At 34.9% G+C, this 24,198-nt stretch overlaps 1 long non-coding RNA gene across 2 annotated transcripts in view; it reads right to left on the bottom strand.

The window, feature by feature from the left end:
* Positions 1–12,229: 12,229 nt before the first annotated feature.
* The window catches only part of LOC109369237, a 41,195-nt gene continuing 29,226 nt past the window's right edge, over positions 12,230–24,198 (bottom strand). The window contains exons 1-3 of one of the 2 annotated variants that reach the window (XR_004160757.1): positions 17,598–17,775; positions 17,172–17,206; positions 12,230–16,520 (exon numbers count right to left, since the gene is read on the bottom strand). This is a non-coding gene — a long non-coding RNA (uncharacterized LOC109369237). Of the gene's footprint in view, positions 16,521–17,171; positions 17,207–17,597; positions 17,776–24,198 lie in introns of those variants that run through there. The other variant, XR_002118039.1, reaches the window with a different exon arrangement.

The following is a 24,198-nucleotide window of genomic DNA, read 5'->3' as shown; positions in this document are numbered from 1 at the left end:
ATGAGTAAATTGGCAGGAACAAGGATTGACAGGTTTTTGGCAGACTACAGTCATGAAGGAAAAACAGCAAAAGTGACAAATATCCAACAACAAAAAAAAAGCATAAAGAACCTTTAAAAAGAAGCATAACCATACTATAAAGTGTATCAAGTAGATCATGTATTGCAACAGAGAATGTTGTAACATGAAAGCAAAGACTCACATACACCTGTCCACATCTATGCTAGGGTTAGAAATAAATCTGATCAAATCTGGTTAAACACAGATCAATTTGCTATGCCAGCACTAATTGATGACCCCCACCTGCACTGTGACAGTTGCCTATGCAATGAGTGAGTAATTCTCATGACAGTGCTCAGGAAATGAAAAGTAAGACAGAAATCAAAGTGTTTATCGCATAAATTCCAATTCCCTTATACCTACAATAGCCACACTAATTCCTTCTTAAGCAAGCAAAAATAGAAATCTATCAATCAAGATCTTGATTGAACAAAGAAAATTTGCCTTGATTTGTTTCACTAGGATTAACTTAGATCTTTAAAACATGACATTCTACAGTAAATCAAGAAAGACTTTGAAATAAAGTTGGGGGAGGGTGTTGGAAGCCTTCAGATGACAATAAATCCTCTCCACTTCATTGAGGTCATTTGAAATATGGCTGCAGGCTTACTCTTAGTTTGGCCTGGCTCAGCTGTGTTCTGTTATTTTTTACCAATTCTTGTCTTTTACATCTCCATAGAAGAAGTTTGTCAGCTGCTGCATGTATAGCCATTGTACAACATAAACTTGTACAGTACACAGGACAATTATTCATTTAAATAGGTCTATTAATCATTACAGTTTGTCATTTGGTCCATAAAATGTGCCTGTATTCATTTTTTTTTCCTAGGTAAAGAAGGCATGTTGAAATCTTTCACTGTCAAACAGGCCTGTTACACAGCCAGTACAATCTTTAATGCTGTTTATTTAATGTGATAGGATCCCTCGACATAGTACACTGATGAAAAAGTGAGGTTCACATTCAGAATGCTGAAATGAAGTAAATGTCTTGCAGCAGATATTCTTCACACCTCCTGTAATGCACAAATATTTGTGATGTCTCAACATGCAATAATTTCTACAGCAACCCACAGATTTTGTAAGATGCAATGGAAAAGCACGCTATAAAACCTGTTAATCCCTGAAAAGTGATATTGCAAACTACAGCTGTGGTCCAGTGATTCACTGATGTGGTTATAAATTACTGACACATGATTCTTAGTTGTTGCCACACAAAAAGTAACAGCAACTCCAGGATTTAGGTAAAATGGTGTATTATATATCATAACTAAGAGACAGCTTAGTGAAAACAATTCCCACCTGCAATGATATGTAACTGCTCGCAGTCTGCAGAGGGAACAAGATCTTTTTGAGTTCACACTGCAGTAAAAAGCAGGCCAACTATAATTCTCAAGATTTTTATTTTTTTTTTAAAGAAAGAGAATAAAAGGCATTGCAAATCTCTGTTACTAGTATAGCAAACCTTGAGAAGTTCTGTGTGATATATATCTTATGTAAGGCTAGATGTATATGAGATTAGAAATTATACTTTTTCTATTTGTCAGACGCAGTTACTGTCTATGTGCTACAGCACATAAGCAATAACCATTTACCCAGTGTTAATTATGTAGGTTGCTCCATACACAGTGCCTTCTATTTATCTCCCTGGAAACTACAACAGATACAAAGAGCACAGTAAGAATATGTAAATTCTCTCTTATATCCTATGTCATAACCTGAGACTATTGTTATATATGAGATGAAAAGTACCTAAACATTGAGCCAAAAATGAATGGCAATCTAACCAGCAGCGAATCTGAGAATGTTCCAAGTGGGCCTTCCTCCCATCAGAAAATACAGGTTTCAGAACTTTTTCTAGAAATGTTCTTGTAGGAAAAAAAAAGAAGGAAATGGCCTTTAACAGGCAGAAATGGAATCAGAATAAGCCCATCTTACCTGCTGGAAACAAAAAAGCATTCTAACTGCTACTATACACATGCAAGCACGATGTCCTAAAATCACTGAGAGCTTTAACTCTTTCTTCCTTCAGCTGTCTCTGAGACTCACTCCCCCTCTTAGTGAGCCAAGTCACTGTATTGAATCAGCACATAGGCTAATAAAGGGAAAGAAGTTTGGTGGTGGTTAGTGATTTGATAAGCACACAAATGGGCCAAGTAAACACCAGTAACAGCAAAGGGGGAACCATATGGGCAATAGCAAGATTTGTGCTTCTTTAGATGCAGAGACCCATTAGCCTGACTCACCTACCAAATGCACCTGCAGCATCAGTTGGCCAGCCTGGTAGCAAAACTGATAACATAGCAGCAAGTTTGCATTTGCAAATAAATCTGACATGAGAACTTCACATCAGATACAGGTACAGGAAACAACAGTGATGCTATATTTGGGTAAATATGAAATATGAAATGTAAATGTAAAATGAAACTATTGGCAACTCAAATTCCAGAAGTAGTTCATAATAACGTTATCTAAACCCACCACAGCAAACTAACTGAACAAAAAGAGGCAGAATTCATAAACAAAACTGTAGTGATGGTATGAATGACGCTGTCAAATGACTTAGCGTGTAGACTTTGTAAAGATAATTGCATTTCAGTTGTCATCAAAATTCCCATGAGATATATGGAGCCTTGGGTTTTTCACCTTGTACTTTTTTTTTTTTAAACCAGAGTCTGTTTTTTTTTGGCACAGTGCTTTTCCTTAATTGCTTCTCAGAGCAGAGCACCTTTGTTTGCTGGGAACACAGATCACCACCCACCTTTCACATCACCATTCTCAGAGCAATGAGCACCTTGTGCCTTTCAGATACAAGTTTAACAAGATGAAAGCTAGTTTGATTTCCAGCCTCCTTGTTGTTTCCCTATTTTATCAGTTTTTAATAAAGTATAAAACCCTTTTAAATCTGAGGCATCTAGTGCAATTCCTTCTTTTGAATCGTTTGCTTATCTCAATTTTTATGAATACATTCTTTCCCTTAAAATTGGTCTACAACAAATGCCAACCGCTACTAACAACATAGAATATCTCTTCCAAATACTGTACTCAGTTATTGTTTTATAGGCCTTTGTTTGGGTTCGTAGCACATTACAGAATAAATAAGCTGCAAGTTAAACCTCTTTACAGTCAATAGATATCAGATGTCAGATTTTATTTGAACACAGTATAAAATGAAGTATAATCTTGCAAGAGCAAAAAAAAGAAAAAAGCCCACATACAAATAATTAAAAGAAATAGTTACTATACATGAATTCTTTGTAGCAAATCATTCTACAACTACGTTATATCACTGGATTATATTCAAGTTATGAAATAAAAATGATTTCATCTTAAAAAAGAAAAGTCAAATTATCTCACATAAAACCAGAAATTTTAAGTATACATCAATATTTTCTCCATGACACATTTTTCTTAATTAGACTTCTTTCTTTCTTTTTTTTTCCTTTTATTTTCCCTCTACAATTCCAGGAAAAACATTCAAAGAAAATCATCATTATACTAAGAGATGTCACACAAGAGACAGGAAAAGTCTTCTGATTATTCATTGAGAACGAAAGCAGAATGTATTTCTGTCAAAATTATGTGGTTTCTCAAGCAGTGCAGACTTCCAAATAGAAGATATACCCAGAAAGCATTAATGTGGAATCTAAAATGCAGCAATTCCACTAACTCTGGACAATTCCCCAGTGGCCTCTTGCCAAAATTTCTTGATGAGTAGAGCGTGCGCATCCAATTTAGATTTGACTTTAGCCCTTGGGAAAGCTATTATGTATCTAAGGGAAAAACAATTCTCAAGTTTAACAAGCAGAAACACATTTGCAAAATAATAATAATAATAATAATAATAATATAAACCCTGCTATGAGCTAGTACAAATTTAGAGAATAATTGTGTCTACCAAACTTGCCTTTAGCATAGGGTCAGAGAAAATATTTTCCCCATTTTCAAGGTAATTTTTCAGAGAACTCTGATTCTGATTCAGACCTTGATGAAATCCACTAAAGCCCAGCCCTCACAGATTCTTTTTGTTTTGCTTAGCATGATTACACTTCTTTGTCAGCTCCTAAACACCTCGCAATCCTAAATCCATTCCTGCTACAGACTCCTCCCTAACCTGTTCGTTCTGTAACATTGCCTTTCCACCTGTCACTTGCAAATGTTCTCCTCACCTATGAGGAGACCTCTCATCCTCCAACTGAAAAATGTGTTTAATATATGAGCTTTAAGTATGAGTTTTGCATACAGTCCATTATCCTTTAGCAACTACATTTAATCTCACTACAAATGCGCCCTTTCCTGTCTGTTTGGTCTCATTACTATTTGATAATACAGTCTTTGAGTCAGAGAAAGTACCATGAATCCTCTCCCCTTCTTTTACTTAGCTGTTCTCTCAAAATAATTGCTGTGGTTTCAAGCTGCAACTTTATATTAGCTTCCCTCCCAGGTCAATGGAAGGTCAGAGGTTATTTTTCCCTCTGCAAGAAGAAAAGTCATTTTAACAGTGTATCTCAGGTCATTTTCTATTCCTTTCTCTCACATGATCTACCCATATTTTGAGCCTTCCTACCAAAAAAAAAAAAAAATGCTGAGCTGCTAATGAAATTATTCATTGGATAAAGTGGCATTTTCCAAGTACTTCTCTAACAAGAGGTGCTTAAACTTATACTTTATAATTTATTTATTAAACAGTCACACTGGTGACCTGTTTTGGTGTTTGTTTGGGGTTTTTTTGCGCAGTCCTTATACTAAGTGGGAAGCTGGATACTTTATCTAAAACCAGAGCACCCATCTAATTATAAAGCTTAACAATTATTGACTTCGCATTACCAGCAGCATTTGTGAAAGAGTAAATATTTTTTTTTACCACAAGAGCCGGGATAAGAAGAAACTTTTTGAAAGATCAGATATATATTTCTATAATTTAGCCAGTAAAAATATAACAACATTTTAAAAAAAGATAGTTCTGATGAAATAACAGAGCAGGTGATTTGATAACTGGAATATGACAGGTTTAGTATTTAATATGGAGGTTAGCAGCTCTGCATGCAGCAGGGGGACTGGACCTTGGTGATTCTTAAGGTCTCTTCCAACGCAAGCCATTCTATGATATCTGGTAACAGAACTTCCATTGCCTCCAATGTATTCTTTTTTGCTAAGTGGAATTTTCTCACTGAGCCGATAACCGCTGACCTTTCATTGACTTAGGACAGAAGCAAATATGAAATCACAGATTGAAAGTTACACCTGGAAAAATAATCTTATTTTTTGTTAGCATAAATTAATGAAAAGTACATTACGGTTTCAGAAGCATGTATCTTCTATATTCACAGCTGAGACTTGATCTTATAATTAACTGGACACCACTGTCAGTTAGAGATAAGTGTTATAGATAAGCGTACTTCATGTACGTAGCTGCTAGAAATTTCTGGCAGACTGATAAAAATGCATGGGTTTCTTAAAAAACAAAACCACAAAGTAAATGGAGAAATCAATTTAAACATTCTTTTTCATCTTACTAGCCAGAATCTCTAGCACATTTTTAGCTTACAAATACTTAGTTTCAGGGGAAAAATTGGAAAAATAGCAGGTAGCAAGTACTTGAACTTCCAGAAACGTCATCTGAAGAATATAGAGAAAATATTGCATTTTGCTTTTCTATTCTTTAGATTAGCTTTCTTTTTCTATATGGCTTTCTGTACTGTACACCAAAACCAAACGTCTTACAAGCATAGTACAGAAGAACAAAGACATATGAAATCTGATTTTATGTATTAATTTTACAATATATATTAAGAATTCTTAGATCATAAATACATATAAAATTATGATTTACTTCTAAAACATGCCATGTATCAAAAATATATTTGATATAATTGAAGACTTCGAGTGTGTCAGAAGATTGCGCTGATAAAAAATTTGTCATTCCAAAATGACACACTGTAATTCAAGATGCCAATCATTAGAGGATAATAGATATCTCCAATTGTCCGTTGGTTCTTTACTTTGATTTTATTGTACTACAGAGATAGACAGGAATACTGTAATATAGTACCTATTTACCACGTTGAATCGTACCTGTTTAACTTACTGAGTAGTTAAGATAAATAACAGAAACATCCCAAGAAATAAGCAGTACTGAAAAGGAAACATCATATGTTCTCAGCAGCCCTCAGTACGACAGCAGTAAATATTTCACATACAAGTCTGATATCTGCATTGCCACGAGCTGTAATAATCTGGTTAAATAAAATTCTTTTCTGTAGTCCGCAAAAGTTTGAAATTGAAACAACTGGGAAAAGAAAGCAACTTGGCTGTATCTGCCTTGGATCTGCTAATGAGAGCACTAGAAGTTGACGGACTGAAATCAGAATGCTGAAAATAAGGCTTAGATGTAGAAAGTAATGAGGGAATGTACTATTCTCACCCTATCATTAAAACACCTTAAAAAAGGAGCTTCAGTAATAAATTATGATGTAGAATGGATGAGAATAGACTGAAGCAAGCGTATTGCAGCCTTTCTGCTCCTTCTACTGTTTCTTTAGCTTCCAAATTCATTACAGATATTTCAGTAGCATAAATCTGGCCAATATGCTAAAATTTGATGAACATCACACCACCACAACTACTTTCCCCAGGTTTGGCTAAGATGTTAAGAGTTGCATTCTGTCTTCTTTCTTTAAGGGCTTGTCTTTCCATTCATTAGTTTTATCTCTTTCAGTTCTTCTTCAAGAAAAATCTATTTTCAGCAGCTAACATGGAGTTTTCCATAATCCTGTCTAACACCTAAGACGACATGAAAATCAATTGTTCAGAGAGCATTTATTGCTGTCCAAGTTAGTCATTTGTAGGGTTGCTAATGTAGGCTTGGACTATATTTGTTCCTTTGCTGCCAAACTGCAGATAAGAATCAATATCAAAAACTGAAACAAGATTTTTACTCTTACAAGAATCCTTTGCATGTTTTCAAACTCGTGTTGTCTTACAATAAATGTTGTAACACAGTTGTAGTGTCAACAGTGCACTAGTCTTTTTCTAGTTGTGTATGATCCATGGAAATACATTCATACTCAACTTCAAAAATTTTCAAGTGATTCCCAAAATACTTTACAACTTAGCAGAAATGATGTAAGGAATAAAGTGAAATTTTGACTTTAAGAAATGTCCAATATCTCAGATGATGTTGTTTTGTTTTTTTCAAATGTTTATACTTCGATATTATTTTTAAATTAAAAGAAAATTACCTAACGCTCAAGAGAACAACCTGATAACATTTTGATACAAGAGACAGACAGCTAAGACTTGCCATCTGAGAGAACGAATCTTTTAAGCTGAGAATTTACTCAGTGGGAGGCTGATATAAGACATTTTGATCATACAGACCCATTGATTCTACCAAATTTGATAAAATATTCCAGAAACCTTATTTTCATACTAGGCAGACTTGCATATTTGAGTATTCTTCTGAGAACAGTTACTCAATACAGGCACTGCAAAAGCACAGTGATTTAGTTTCTGGGAAGTATAGATAAAGACATTCAAAAACTCAAAAGATGATATGGTCTTGGCTACCTGAGCCTCTAGTGAATGGAAAGATCTATGAATCTGAAAAGTTCCTTAAACTTTAACTTTAATTTACAGAGTATTTTTCTTCTGGTTGGATTGAAATTAATTCTGCTTTTTGTCTAATCTCATAAAATAATTCAGAAACATCTAAAATATTATTATCAAATGAAAATGAGAATAAAAATTGTGTAATAAAACCGATTCAGATTTTTATGAGCATAGCAGATAGGCTATTGTTCATTGCAGACAAAACAGCTAATGGTTATGACCATACTGAAAAATTAGATTTTTTAGCTCAGAATTTCATCTGTTATTCTGTTATTGTCATTGTGCTCTTTGTTTCTGTCACAGTTTCCATTGAAATAAATAGGAGGCAATACTTTCACGGCGACCTACATACTTTTCAGGTAATTAGAAAATGTTTCTTTTCCTATTTTTACTTACTTATTTTTTATATTTTAGGAAATACTATTATTCACTGCTCTCAAAGATTATTTTTTACAGATCTCCAGAAAAAAGTCTATAGTACATGAAAATTAAAAATTGTTCAATTGTAATTATTTTTTGTTTGCAATTGTTCAATTACAAACTTATACACCTAATCTAGTCAAAGTACAAGAGCAGGAAATTTCTGTGCCTTTTTAATTTTACCTATATACTCACTTGGAACCCTTTTTTCATGATCAAAATGAAAAATAACACTTGTTTATATCTTTGCCTGAGTCTCACAAATATATATAATTTTATTGGAATATCTGAAATATTTATTTACTCTCAAAATTGTTGGACACAATCATAATATTAAATAACTTTTCAAAATGCTAGAAAAACAATACTAAAGCAAAACTGAAGCTTAATTACAGTCTGACAAAATGGTTTAACTGAATAATGGATGACTAAAATCCCACATGAATGACTAACACTCATTTTATCTTCTTTAAATATAGAAATTAAAATAGTAGAGCACACAGGTGATTTCCAACTGGATTTCCTTTTTGCAGTTTACATTTTTATATACTGTAATGGAACTCTTTTGCTCATGTACATCACTAAGAAATACTGCTAAAAGCTAGATTTGAATGTAGATTAAAATAGGCACAGTTGTGAGAAAGGAAAAGTCCCTTTCTCACAGATTAGATTTTATTGGTGCTGGTTACATTACAGAAAGACAAAGAAAACTAATGTTCCCAGGATAGTTATGAATATATGAAAGACAAGGGCACTGAACCTAAGGTACTCAAAGGTGAGAATTAAGAGGAAAAAATGGCAGATAAACCAGCCGCGTGTTGATTTTGACCTAAAACTTCTTCAAATATGAAGAGCATTCCTGAAGATGAGAAGTTCAGCCTCCTGCTTGGACAAATGGCAACCCTAGCAAGTAACAGCAGCACTTTTTTCAGGCTCTGCTCTCTTTCCTATTTGGCTTCTCAGAGTTCCTCCCATATATAATATCAGCAACATCTTTGGGTAAGGCAGCCCCTTATCAGGTGATTTAAGGGTCAGGACAAAACGATGGAGTGGAGTTTAATGCCTATAACTAACATTTTCAATGCATTCAGAGAAACTCAACAGGAAACTAAGGCTGTTGGCAGAGGAGAATAATTAGCAGACGTGTTACAGACTGTGGAAGGAGTACACAAGTTTAACAAAGACGTATTCAGCTAGGAGGGATAAGAGAAGTTTAGTATAACATGAATTAACAGAACAAGGTAAGCTGTGTTAATGAGTGTGCTATGCCATATATTTTTCCTCTCCACAAACCTACAACTTCCTTCAAAGAAAAGGACATATACGCTTATAACGGAAGTACACTCCAAAAAAAAAAAAGAGGCTTTTACAAAGACTACATTTCCTAATTCACAATATCTATAAAAATATATTTGACCAGATTATAACACCATAATGCAGTAATACAAGTCATAGTATCAATTAAGTAAAAGTTCTCTATTGAGTAGTACTGCAAACCAATCCAATTCATTAAGTAGAAGGCATTTTAAGCACAAAAACTATGTTTTCTCTAAGTAAAAATATATCAGAATCATTTATACCGTACCGCAAACAGAAGTAATAAAAAGCATCTGATTATGTCTTCTTTTCCCAAAGCTAAATTTGCCTGTTAGCTACACCTGCTCCTTACTCTCCTTGGAGTTTTAGAAAATACAGACTTCTATATTTTCCGCAGAAAAACTGCATAGCCAGGGCAACTGAGCCTCCATGTGCCACCTAAAAGAAACTTTTGACCCCTTACACCTAATGATAAAGGCTTCATTTCTTTTTATCTTTTGAGATCATGTTTTAATTTTTCCTCAGTTTCACAACAGCAAAGTCTTCATGTATTCAAAACATTCTTCTCTATTTTTCTAAAGAAAAGAAAACCAATGTGTTGTTTTTTTTCATTTCATAAGCAATGCTGGGTTTTGATGGTTTTTATTGTATTTTTTTTTTTCATTTAGTCAAAGTTGCTATCATTAAAAGGAGGTAAGGGGGTTTAAAATATAACATTAAAGGACATATTCAGCAAATGAGAGCTCAGTTATGCAGGGAAGTTTTCTTATGTATTTCTTTGCACTTTGCAAATTTGCTATACCAGTGCTTCTCAGAAAGAACACGGCCCGTGGATCCCTGCACTGCAGTTGATAGACAGTCATTATTAGCCAAAGTTAAAAGATTTGCATGACCACTGCACAGTTTTTTCTCAGCAATACTATTAATATGCAAATTTATATGCTTCAATTCACCACCATAATCTTTTTGCTTTGATTGGCTCTTATACTTAAAATTTTCAAGATGTGTCCAGCAACAAAGACATATCTCAGCTTCTCATTTCTTGTTAAGTGAGTAATAAACTCCAAGGTCAAATCCAGGATAGCATAATAACCTCATTAACTGAAAGCACCCTTGAGTTATCATTTTAATGGTATTAGGAGAGAAAAGGCTCTGACCCATGACAGAGAGTGGCTTTAGCTTACATTTCTGATTCAGCTAGCCAATACTGACTGGAGTCTCAAACATTAAACCTTGGTACAAGTCAGAAGTTTATTTCTTACAAGCAAACAGTTCTGTGGTTGGATCAGACTGTATTCAAGTCACGGGTGAAAACTGATTGACTTGACTGATTTGGGGAAAATTTCCTTGAAGAATATTCACTGTATAGGCTTAGCACTTTCTTACTTGGTATTTAATCCTCATTATGCAGCAGCATGCCTCACCACCAATATATACTAATGAAAGTTTCATCCAAAGCATTTCATTTGAAGATGTATTTCAAAAAAATTGACAGCACATCAAATTTTCATCTTTGTGTTATGATTCGGGCCCTGCAGTCAGCAGAGCCATTCATGAATATCAATTCATCACTGGTGTAAATTGGCTATTTTGGGGGCAAAATCCAGCATCACATTGTGTCTGGGGCGAGTAAAAATTGTAAACATATCAGCTATTATAATTTTATGATGAAAACAGTCTGTTTAGGATTAAAAAAGCAAATAATAATCCCCAAACCAATTCTTCAAGCCACTCTAAAAGCCTTCAAGGGGACAGAGACTGACTTTTTAGACAGGAAGATAATGATAGGACAAGGGGAAATGGATTAAAAGTAAAAGAGGGGAGATTTAGATTAGATGCTAGATAGAAGGTTTTCACTCAATGAGTGGTGAAGCACTGGCACGGACAGCCCAAAGAAGATATGGATGCCCCATTCCTGGGGGCAACTGTGACCACAACACAAAGGTTGGACCTGGATGACCTTTAAGGTCCCTCCTAACCCAAGCCATTTATCATTCTATGATTTCTAAGCTGCTTTGTACTCTTAGCAGACCTGTGCCAGGAGGGTAGTTAAAGGCCTGGTTTGCCTGTTATGCTGAAGACTGTTTGGTTTGGTTGAGGGGGATAATGGAGGGCTTGCTACTCCATTGCCTAGAAATTGATCTTTTGTTGTATATTTTTAAATTTATCAGCTAATTTAATCAAACACATATAATTCAAAAGTATTTAGCATAGCAATTAACTACTCCATGAATACAGTATTTCAGATGAGATAACAGTACATTCTTCTCCTATTTAGTATTTACTCTCATCTTGTTTTGCTAAATTCTGTACATTACTGTTTTTCTGCACTCATGATAGCCTCAGTCATCTACTAATTTAAAAAAAAAAGGAAAAGGTGAAAAATCTCCTCTTTCTAACTATTAGCATATTTTGAAATGGTAACTATTTATTACTTTGTGAATCTATTTTGATAACATTTGGGAAAAGCCAATAAGAACACCATAACATTTGAATACATTTCAGCTTGGTACCTAAATTTGATTTCAACATCTACAAATCTTTAACAGTTAGCGTTAAAGACACATAAATCCTGGAAAACCTCATTTAGATGAGAAGCTACTCAGTTCACAAAACCCATTAGGAGCCTTAATGGTGATACACTGTTCAGCTATGACAAATTGACTAATCTAGCATTTGGGTGTGTTTTTATCATTAGCATTTTCTTGATTTAAATAAACCATGCTAGAAATCTTATCGTGTGCATAGCTCTACTCATAAAATCCTAGACTGCAATAGTAAATAGTTGATATAAAGATTGTAGATAGCAATTTATCAGCTCAGAGTACCAAACTATTAGACTGTATTGCTATCTTGGATTTATTTCATAATTAAAAAGAACTTATGCATCCGCTTTGTTATGATCAGAGAGTAAAATACATGAAGGCCTTCCAAATGAAAATAGAGAAATTGAACGAACAACTAAATCTAGGATCTGGAGCTCTACAAAGATAAGCAATTTCCTATGCCAATTCATTAAAGTAAATGGTACATTTTCTAATTCCAAAATATTTTATCATTGTAGGTTTACAAAAGGACTAAATGTCTTCTCTTTTAAGTTCCACTTCAGGTAAGGGCTGTTTGCCTCTCACAATATCGTGCATATGGGCGGCTTCATGTTCAAAGACGGAAAGACAAGTTTACTACGATCTAGTCATATCCCTCCTCTTCTAACATTTTATTTTATCCCATTGGATTAAATTTGTCTACTTAAATAAATGCAAGGAAATATGAAGCAATCAAAAAGGAGTCTCATGGTAATGTTTTGTATGCTGATGCTCTGCACGTAAGCCTATGTGAGAAAGCTACTTTGACATCTCCTGACCCTTTTGCTGCCTCATGAAACCATTTCCCTCTCCCTGTGTGGAGGAAATGAATCACAGCTGCTGTAATAAGAAAGATAGGCTAAGCTTTGCGACTGCAAATATGTACTATTTGCTTCTCATTGACTTTCATAAAATTCAGCGATTGCATTGAATATATCAATTACTGCAAATTAATAGCATTCTACAGGTTGCCATTCTTTGTGTGTCTTTCATCTAGAATTCTAAACAATTCTATATAATAATTAAGCACTCATCTGTGGCATAGTATTTTCTATGGAAATCAGTTGTAGTCCAGCCTTCAAAGAGATAGAGGGAATAACAAGACAATACTCACTAGACAGTAGTTGAAATTTGTTAAAAATTATAGCAAATTGATATATAGGAAAGTACTTCCTAAAAACGGAATTACTATGTCACTAACAAACATACACAAACTTCTGAACAACTGAATACTGTGAAATGAAGTTAATTCCGATTTTTCAGATGAATGGAATAAAGTAACCTACTATTAACTCCACGTTACTTCATTCTTACACTGCTCTTCATACAATCTTCTAACACGCTTTCTCTGCTCTCGAACAGCCTCCCTCTTAGTTCTCAAACTTCATTTTCTTTCACATGTAACTTATTATCATTCCACCTTCCTAAATTTCCATCCTAGATTCCTTTATTTTATTGTTAAAACAAACTTCCAGATACCCCTTTTTACACAAGCCTGGGGAGCCAAACATACAAATAAGTTTTATGCTCAAGATTTAGGTATAAGATACTAAATTCACAAAATAGGATTTTTCACATTCATTCAGATCTAGCTGTTTCAAAATACACATCCCAAACGGTCATGAATCTCCATTATCTCCTGTTAAAACAGCTAGTTCTGAAAGTATGGACATTTGTCATCTTGTTAGAGATGCAAGCACACTTACCCATCAGTTATCATCCATTAATAACTCAAAATTATTTTAATTTGCAAGCAACCGAAAAAATAAAATACTGTCTTCTTGTGTATTCATCCATAACGAAGCTCCATGCAGTTCATACACATCATAAACAAGTAATTAAAAATAAAGATTCAGTTGCTCTGTAGTGGAAGCAGAGGCAGAGCTGAGGGTGGCTCTGATGCCAGCTATGCTCTCTGCAATAGTGTCAGCAGGGGATGCAGCACTCCAGTCAATCACTGCATATTTTTGTTACCACGAGTCTGCCTGACACCCACAGAGATAAATAACTTCCTAAAATAACTGAGAAGACTGTATACTTATCCTTCCTTCTATAGAGAACTAGCAGAGAATCCTCATCACTACTTAAACTCCTGCAAATGAAGCTTTATTTTCCTCCTCAGCACAAGTATGGTCTTCAGCTGTTGTACCAGTAACTCATTAGGCATCATACATCAAAGGCTTATGGCTTACTGCTGTGTAATAACAGAAATCATTACTACAGGGTAGTTTAACATCTGAAATCTTACTTGGACTCCAATAAGCTTATTCTTATTAGGAGAAAACCTGGACTGAGTGATAAGTAGTTACAATTCTAGTCAGACAATAAGAATCAAATGTGGACAAACATAAGAAACTAAGTTTTCTTATGACTCCAGGCAGAACGTAGCATGTGGGTGGTGGAAGAGCTATTGTAATACATTCTTTTACCTTACATAATCTCAAATACAGGCTAACAACAGATTGGTAGTGTACCTCCGCACATGCATCGAAGAAGACCAACAGAAAACACCTTCCTTGCTACAGAGACCCAGCAGTTCAAAGCAGTAGAGGGAATTGTCTCTGCTGGAAGGCATCTCTGCCTGCTGTCAAGCTTCATTTCCACACCTCCTGGCTAACTCTTCACTCTACTTCAGTGGTTACCAAACTAGCAGTTGTGACCCCAAGGGAGACCACAGCAGTTAAAACAAAGTCATAAGGCAAATAATCGCATCTTTCATGAGCAGAACTACAGAACTACTGCTCCATTTCTCCTTTTTATTGATCTGTTCACTGACAGACATCAAAATCCTCTCCGATGCTTCTTTAGGATCTTTTGTAATGAGCCCTTTCAGATCCATCATCTGTGTGCTTGTAAGAGATTGCTTCTCCAGTACTACTGCTTGCTAAAACAAATAATCCAAATGAAATTACCAAATCAATCATCTTTATTTGCATTTCAGTTTTTTATGCTTGTCAAATAAGTCATTAGGAACAAATCTTAATACTTAGAAGCCCAATGGCATGTGTTTTATTCACCTTAAAAAGGAAGATATAGCAAAAAAACTCTTTTTATTTAATTCAAATTGTTTTTTACTTAATTAGTCCTGGGAACAAGAGCAATCCTTATTTGCATACCTCTTCAACATTTCTAGACTAAGCCTATTCCTATTTGTGCTTCACCTACTCTATGACCAGTCCATTTAAAATGCTGCTCACCTTCAGTTAGAGAATATACCTATAATAAAAAAACTGGGTCTGCTTGCTCTTCCCTTGTATCTTTTCTTCCCATCAGTTCTGTTCTGTACTACCTAGCCATCTGCTACTACTTAAGGTTTTAAGTGTTCTCATTAATTTTACTATATAAATGCATGCATCTAAATATGTACACTTGCAAGCATAATTAAGTGCCTTTTTGAAAACTGAGCTTGTAGGATTTGTACAAACCTGGGCCTATTTTTCTCCAGCAGTTATTGCTCATTCCACTTCATGCAGAGATCCTAAACCGTCCCATAGTGCCAAACAACTCCAGTTCCCAGCTGAAGAGGGCCCAGCGTGAGATTCTCGTGCCACAATTCTGTCCTGCTTTTTAATTGAATTCTGACTGGTACCTCAGAAGTACCAGACACGCTGATAAGGAATTGTGCCTTTGCTGTTCCATGCCTTTCCCCTTGAGGTCATAACAAAAATGTCACTGTGATTTGTTTGGTGATTCAGGATGAAGTCTTAAATTAAGAGCTTAACAATCAATTTAAGCTCTTAAAATAAAAGACATCAGAAAAGTGTCAGATACTCACTCACTAAAGGAAACCATTTCAGCAATTATTCATGACTAGCTTAATGGATACGTATTAGGCAATCAGATACGTTTAATCCTGGGCTGCTGAGAACCAATGAGGAAAAGGGAGTCCCCAGAGCAACATATGCAGCTCAAGTTCCAAACAGTGAGAAAAAGCTGCCTGCAAAGCAACAGGGAGCCAACAGCTGAAGACACTTTTAACTTCTAATGTTTAAAGCTATTTTGAAAACATTTCTCTTCCTGATGCTGAAGAAAAAGAGTCTTGAGTGTCTTTTTTCCCTCGCTTATGAACAGAATTTGTTCGCTGCAATGAACAGTTGGCCACAGATAAATAAATGGATGTTACACTCAAAAATAAGATAGAACTCAAAACAGTTTTCTTCAGTGTCATTTTACGCTGCTCAGTCTGAAGTAGACGTGACACAAAACCAGTCATACAAAAGAAAGAGTTATTTCTGAGACCACTCTCCAAGCAAATGCTTTCTGGAACCACGAACATCCATACAACACATGGCATGTCTGTGAAGTCACTTCTCTCTTACCGCCATTCCCGCAGTGTTCTGAAGCTAGCAAGCACTGCTTCTGAATTGCTCTCCTATCCCACGTTTTCAAAATGATTGTCAATAGATCCCGATCAATATCTGTACCTAGGTCTTGTCTTGCTTTTACTTTTTCTCCAGGATGATGCCAGCAGATAACAAATTCTTCCAGTGTAAATGTGAAGTGCATAAGGTGAGATATATTCGTTGAAATCTGAAATAATAAGGAAACTTCAGTAGGGATTTATTAGTTTTGAAGAACTAGCATTTTGACCTTTGTAATCCAGCACAAGTCACCACAGTGCCTGTGGACCTCATTACTGAATAACCCAAGTATTAACCAGGGTTACTTCTCAACCTCAGAAATAGAAAACAATCTGACAAAATTTAATTGATTTGGAAGTAGCATGTACAGCTTTTTTAATTATTTTTTTTTTTTGAAGTTACTTCAATTCCATTAAGAAATGAATTACTTAGTTCTAGTAAGAACAAAAGCTATATTAAGTAACTGAATATGGAAAAGGTAGATTGTCAAAGGCTTGGGAAGTCTTTGACTTCATAATCATTCACTGCTACAAATGAAAATCTGTCTTTGTTGTGGAAGTTAGCAGCAACAAGCTATGACAAGATTAATGAAAATATTCAAGTCCCTATTCCCAAACATGCCTGGCAGAAACATGTTCTGTCTTTCCTAGTGGTACTGCATCTATCAACTCTCAGAACAATTTGTCCTCACAGATTTCATTTACTATTCTCTTGAAAAACAGTGCCAATCTCTCCCAGAAAGTCAAACATTCATTCCAGAAAAAAAAATATACATATATTCTATGACTTCTGCATTGGTCTGACTTATGCTGATCCTTACCTTGATTTTCCATGAAGCTGTCACACAAATTACTCCTCAAAATGAAAAAAAAAAAAAAGTTTCAGAAATGGTCTTGAATATTAGCGCAGTGTCTTACAGATGTCATTTAAGAATTTTGAAAGACTAAAGAAATTAAAATAAAATTTCTATGTTACTATATGTTTTCTCAGGACTGCTTTGCTACTCATGCTTATTTTATCCTTTTCTGATTTATCATTACAGTTCTCCTAAGAGGGAAACTGTACATGGCCTTTTGCAGCTTTGCTTTAATGACCAGTTACCATGGGGCTCTTATTCCAATAACAAAGTCTCTGGAAGAATGACCAAGGGCAAGATAATCTCCAAGTATTCCACATAAGATTATTTGTTATAATTACAACAATAGAAAAATATAATGCCTGAGAAAAGAAATATATTTATTTTTACCTTTCTTTTCAGACTTGTAAGTTTGTGGAGACTTCTGAAAATATTTCTCCTTGTTTTGCTCCCTGTAAGTTATCTTCTGTTTTTCTTTGGTTATGCAAACACCAAGTTCCACTACCCTAAAGTATTCCATCTGACTCAGAATTTTTTTGCCAGCATGAGACTGAATTCAAATACATATCTTCTGCAGACGACAAAAACAGCATACATAGATTGATGCTACAACAGAATCTATTGAGCATTACCAGCTGCTACTTATTTAGATATTTGTTATGCACATAATGGGATTAACTGTGGAAGATGTAAAGCAGAGACTTCATATACAGTTTATGGCTTTCTGGACTGGTACAAATTTAATCACATAAGTTCTTGGAGAATATTTTTCATGCTCAGTTGTTCTACACGGAGAAAATTTGGGATGGGAAATATACAGCCCAAGCTTCACAAGACAAGTTTTCTGCCTCCTAAATGAAACCCTAGGCACTAGCTTACAAAAGGGACAGGAAAAGCATCATTTCAGACAAGCCCTTTCTATGAAATATAAATTAAACAATTGAATTTATAGAAGTTTTCCCAATTACTGCTAGAAAAAATGTGTAATCTTCTACCGCTTATAAACCTACTATTATATCTCCTCCTTAAACATGTCAAAAATTAAATGCTGCTAAAGCCACAGGTGAAATCACAGAATCTTTACAACTAACGCAGAAGGTTGCTTTAAATGTAGAAGCAATAAATATAATCTTGGCTTTCTATTTTAAATAATATTGATATTTGCAAGAATTATTCTGAACAACTTATGTTATGGTTAAATTAGCTCTTCATCTCAAACTACTATATTGTTATCCTATTCTAAAAAAAGACATGGTACCACCAATCAAATAATTTGCTCAGTCTTCAAATGAGATTCATCAGAATAGGTGTTTGCTTGTAGCCCAGACCGTCACTCATAAAACATTGAATTTAATGCAATTTCATCTCTGCTGCATCACATTCTGTAAATCAAGAACATCATCCTATTTTCAAGTGCTTCTCCACTACACAGCAGTATGTAGTGGATTGCAAAAATAAGGTAAAAAGAAATTAGAAAGACTTTTTAAAATTCTTTTTAATCTCTGGTTTAATTATTTCATATAGTAATATGGATGTGATTTTAGAAATACGTGTCCTCCTGCACAAACTTTAAAATATTTTTTACCCACAAATTTCTTGCTTACCTCACCTATGCACTGAATCGTAGATCAGGCAATATCCACTTGAGTGACAGAATAATCACTGAAAGGATTTCAGGTAATCCTAATTCAATACTTCTCATTTCAGTTTTGAGCATCATTATTTAAAATAATATTCTGGGGCAAAATCCCAAATGTCAGTCAATAACACAGAGTCCCCCTGAAACTGCAGTTTGTATAGATCTGTCTATAGCTTTTTAGTCACTAATGCTAAGCTTGTGAAAATAGTAGCTTCCACTACAGTAGCCTAACAGGAATTATTTTATTTACCGTGGATGGAATCCATTTCAAAACCCTATCATATCAGTGCATCTCTGTCAAGACATAATTCAATCCACTTCAAATTCTGCTAAGGATAGAGCATCATAACAGAACTGGTCACTTTTTCTTAATGGGGACAAACTGATAAATGCCAAATCTTTTATTTTCTCATGACAATCAAACAGGATACACCCAGTGAGGAACTGCCAACAACAAGAACCCATCTTTCTTTGCAAAAGATAGAAGAGAAATTATTCATTTCTTTCTTTGTTCATCCTGGGGGAAAAAAGTGAGTATTCTGAAAAACATCCAGTTCTCAAAGATGTTTTGGACAGTAGTTGTTTAAAATCCTTTCAAGATTCTGGGCTCAAGAACCACTGTGGCAACTGATGCCTTTATCACACATGGCTGCTTCCAAAACTAGAGAATTCTTTTACAGGTCAGGGGCCCTTACTATCATGCTGTGGTTGTACTTTGATGACCTCTGCACTCATTTTATATTTGTACATTTGGGAAAAAGCTTGTTTCATCTTTCACGCTACCACATCTCAATAACTGAAGTTTTACTACCACAGGCTGATTAGGTGTATACTTTTGTTCAAGATCAGTAGAAGTGTAGTCTTTAAATCAATTGCAATGCACATTTTTGTTTTCCATTTGTATAAGCCCATTGAGTCCAGGGAACTGCCTTCACAAATTTGCGCCAAAAATAATGCACTAGGCTACAGATATTATTTCTAAAATTCTACATATTGAGGGCATCAGAAAAGCACTATTTGCTGAAAGCATTATGTTATGAACAATTTTAAACAAACAAAATATTCAGACAGTTAGTAAAGTTTACAGGCAGCATACATATCCTCATAGGTATAATGACTAAAAAAGCAAGCCTCAATATTAGTGACTCACAAGAAAAAAAGCCTGTTGATGTGACTAGAAAATATCCCCTTGAGTTTAACCATCTTACTGCAGGAGAGTAGCGGGACACACTTAGTAGCGTTTGGTTAGAGCAGATCCTAACAAAGTGACTATGAAGCAGAATTCAAGATCCTGAGAAGAGGAAGTGAGTCAAAAGTTGAGACCACAGCCTGTACCTCAGCAGAGAAGACTGTGGCCTGCTTGTGAATCTGCACAGAAGAATCTTGTGCGAACAACGACTAGCAAATAAATGAACAAATCTATTTAAATAAACATATTTAAGCATGGTAACAGTATTTCATCCATACTACAATTTTTAAAAGGGTTTCTATTTGTTCTCATCAATGGTTGTATTTCCTGAATTTCTAAATGGAAAACGTGTTATTTGGAGTCACAGAAGAATTTAAATTAGAAGGAGCATATGGAGATCATCTAGTGCAGTCTCTTCCCGAAGCAGAGTTAACTTGAAAGCTGATTAAATATTAATGTGCTGCTGCTGCTGTTGAAAGTTCTTGTGATCATTACCACATCTAGTTCCCAATGATTTAAGTAAATCTAATTTACTTTGTACTGGCAATAAGCAAGGAATATACATGTAAGTTAGGGTTAATGTGCCTCAGCTGATGACTTGCAACTTGCTGGAGATCACGTGAATATTTCCGAAGTTTCATCTCTGCACCAGAAAATGGTATTAGCTATGGCAGCAGCAAAGCTGTAAATTGGACAAATATTTACTAGGGTTCCAATATACCGGTCAGAAGAGACATTTGGCAAATGTAGCCTCTTTACTATATAACTCCTGAAAAAGGGCTAGCAGAAAATAACATTGAGAAAACACTAAGCATGAGGACAAGTTTACTTTAAATTTTGCTGTAGATGACACATAAGAATTGGAAGGCCTTTTAAGGTACCAACAGCTATGCTACACAGTTGAGGTCAGCAATGACAATGACTTCATGATTGAGTTCAGTAAGTGCATTACAGCTGGAGGCACAAATAAGCTGCAGGACTGCGCTGATATATGAGAATAGATGAAATTCTGACAGAAAAAAAGATAAAAACACACAGAGTAATATATATGAGAGCAAACATGGTCAGGTGACAAATCTGAAAGAGGGATTTACTTCTTGTGATTGAAGAATATCAAACTCAATTATCAGAGAAAGATGGTTACAAGGTTTACACAAAAGAAAACAACTTAAACAGAAATATTTAGCAGTACTGGGGGAAAAAAAGTACATTGTGAAACATTGTGTACAAAAGGGCAGTATCCCAGTGCAGCTCTAAGATACCTTTACAATGTAGATTTGTGAATATAGGCAGGACGAGCAGGTAAAATATAAATGAGAAGAACAGAAACCAAGAAGTAAGAAAACAAGAATAAGTTTGTGGAAGACCAATTGACTAGTTTAAGTTGGATTTCTTTCAGAATTCTCTGCTTTAGAAAATACATCAGTAAATCATAAAAGGATCTTTGAAGAGAAAAAAAAAAAGTACCACAAGAAAAAGTATTAGTTACCTAAACAGGTCCTGTAACAGCGATCAATACTAGGTCAGAGGACAAATGTAAAAAAAAAGTAACATCGAAGAACAAATGAACATCACTTTAGGTGACTTCATACTATTCACTGTTCACACTGTTCTAAACTTTGTCTGGAGACCCCAGAAGAGAACTGAGGAACGATACATAGCAGAAAAGCAGCTAATGTAAAGGAATCGTGCATACAAATACACTGCAAACAGTAATGTAAATTAAAACAAACCACTATACCAGGGGATAGCTGGCAGTAAAAAGTGAATTAGGAGTTGGCCTGACATTGAAATTACTTAAGAGATGTTCAAAAATTTCAGGAAAAGATGCATATGCACTGTTCAAATTTACCAAATGGAACGTGGAAATGTGAAGAATTGAATTCCATCTCAAATTGCAAAACATTACAGAAGAGTAGCTGTAAGGCTGTAAAATTGAGATGCAGAGATTATCCTTGATTGTGGAAATATATCTCCCAATACAATATTCTCTATGAAGTTCAAGACAACTGTGTAGACTCTGTGAATATCAATTTTTATGTTAATTAGGATATATACTGAATTGTATGCTAAATATTAACTTTCCTACAAGAATACTTTTGTGACATCACTTTCTGCAAGGGCAAGAAGTTAGAGAAAGCTCAAAAAAAGGAAAGCATTATTCCTGTATGTTATCTAACAGCTCTACTGGGTATAGTTGTCTCAACAGCAAAAGGAACTTGTCTGAGGCAAAATCCTCCAAAATTAACAATACACAGAGTCCTCAGTATCTCTCCACCTCTCCCCCTCCCCAATATCATCAACCCAGAAATTTAGTTTCTTCACAGCTTTCTTGAAAAGAGCCATTCCCTTTCAAATACAGATTTAGATGTACAAATTAAGCTTGCACAGAAAGCCACTTAGGAAAGATATATCCCCAGAACAATGATTTTCTTGCATCAAATTGTTGCGGTTTTGTTTGTTTGTTTGTTTGTTTTTAAAAAACCAAAGTTGTATATTCTATGTAGCTCCCAACCCTTCCACTTTTGCTACAGCTTAATCACTGCTCCTTGGGAGAAATGTACCTGTATAGAAGGCCATCAGGGTCTGTGTTCAACACTTAAGTAATTAATGACAGTTAAAGAAAGACTGAATGAGGAAATGATTACTCTTCTTCATTGGGGTGAATTCACTGAAGTGAGCTAACTAAGGAGCCTTAGAGAGGGGAGGATTTACACAGTTAATGAGTTTTTCAGAATTTTCTTTCTGGAGGCCAAACCTCACTCTTTCAACTGTGACAATCTGAAGAATGGAATAAAATTAGATAACTTGTCATAAAACAATTCATCTTTCTAAGTTGCCGTTCCATTAGATTCTATTTGGAGGGCTATTAATGTAACACTGCATTCATTTTTTTCAGTCATAACTGTGACTGTAAGGAAGAAATATTAAAATTCATGCATTATCCTCTCAAGTATCCCTTTTTGCATTAATTAAGCTGTGACAACAAATCTCTTAATAAAATGGTAATATTTTGCAGTTCTGGTTGCACAGATTTCCTATTCTCTCTCAGATCTGGCAGTTCTATTATGCACAGTTTTTCTTACAGTAAGTACAACCTATGCCATATCAGTTCTCAAGAATTCTGGGTGTAAAAAGTCCTATGGCCAAAAACACTATCCAAGTAAGATTAGCTAGTCTATTAGCTAGTCTCAAGATAGGTTTGTATATTCTCTAAATAGTTTTCCATGTGCCCCGAGAATGCCTAGTTCTATACGATATGCTTGTATTCTTCTCTTCCAGAACATTTTATATTCATACATAGAAAATAAAAAGCTGCTTAGAGTTCATCTACAGGGAGCACACAGTCATTAAGTTTTACATGCAAGCGCTTTGCTTCTGTTCTGCTTATATTATACATGCAACTCACGTTAAGAATGCAAGCATGTCAATTAGCTTGTTCCTAGGTAAACCTTGGAAAGTTTTCTTTCAGCTGTATTAGAAGGACAAGAGGTTGAACCAGCCAACCAGGATATGACCCTGGACTTTATTGATTGGATATGATTTCTGAACATTATTCTAAATAGCTGAATAGCAAATAAAAGCTTAGATATTTTAAGTAGATTTAGGTGCATGAGTCACTAATATTCATAGAACTTACTCAACCAAATCCACAAATGGCAGCAGAAAAATATTAGCATTAAACAAAGCCGAATGTTATATATGCAGAAAACTGTAAAACCAATCATATTTCTATTTTTCTTCGCTTCTCATAAAGCTATGCAGTATTTCTGCTTCAGAGTTGCAATTCAGGACTGATATCCAGCAAGGTCTGTTCTTCCAAATGCTCTCTTTCCCAATGTTCTCAAACAATTACAGTATGCAAATATTTTTCTTAACTACACTTGCTTTATAGAGCTATAGGAATGGTTTGCCATATTTAACTTCATTAAGTGATACAATGTGTCTCAAGGCACTTAACAAAGTCAGTTAATGAAATAACTGGCAAATATGCTAATAAAAGCAAAGCACACTCAATGCTACAGCAGAACACATTTAAACTCTTCAAGACGACATATAACATAGTATTCTATCAGTTTGTCAGTTTCTTCTCATCCTCTTGCACCTTGAAATTAAACCTACACACCTCAACAGCCTTTAGACTTCTCCACTACTTGTTTACT

The sequence above is a fragment of the Meleagris gallopavo genome, chromosome 10, assembly GCF_000146605.3.
Source record: "Meleagris gallopavo isolate NT-WF06-2002-E0010 breed Aviagen turkey brand Nicholas breeding stock chromosome 10, Turkey_5.1, whole genome shotgun sequence".
Taxonomy (NCBI): Eukaryota; Metazoa; Chordata; class Aves; order Galliformes; family Phasianidae; genus Meleagris; species Meleagris gallopavo.
Note: the sequence above shows the minus strand (reverse complement) of the source record. Positions and strands in the feature narration are given on the sequence as shown.